Genomic DNA, 452 nt, shown 5'->3' on the forward strand with positions numbered 1-452 from the left:
GGCTGGGGGGTGCCGCAGCCGAGCCGGGCGCTGGGGCTGCGCTCACGTGGGGTGTGGGGGGCAGGGCCGGGACGCGGGGGTGCTCTGCCCACGTGGGATGTGGGGCCGGGCTAGCACACTGCGGGGCTGCGCCCACGTGGGGTGGGGGTGCTGCGCTGCCACACTGGGTGCTGCGCTGACATGGGCTGGGGTGCTGCAGCCACGGGGGCTCTGGGACACTGGGGAGTTGCGCCCACGTGGAATGGGGGGCGGGACACGGGTGCTGTGCCCACGGGGGCTCTCGGATGCTGGTCCCGGACGCCCGGGGTTTCAGTGATGTGGACTGTTGCGTACCCGCCCTGAGACGGGATTTCAGAGGCAAAGTAACTCGGACTGGATCTCCCAATCCAGCCCCCCACGCGCCCCTGGACCCCCGGCCCAGCCCTGGGCCCGTTCACCCCTTCCCTGCCCCT

Source organism: Alligator sinensis, unplaced genomic scaffold (assembly GCF_000455745.1).
Source record: "Alligator sinensis unplaced genomic scaffold, ASM45574v1 scaffold1905_1, whole genome shotgun sequence".
NCBI lineage: Eukaryota > Metazoa > Chordata > Crocodylia > Alligatoridae > Alligator > Alligator sinensis.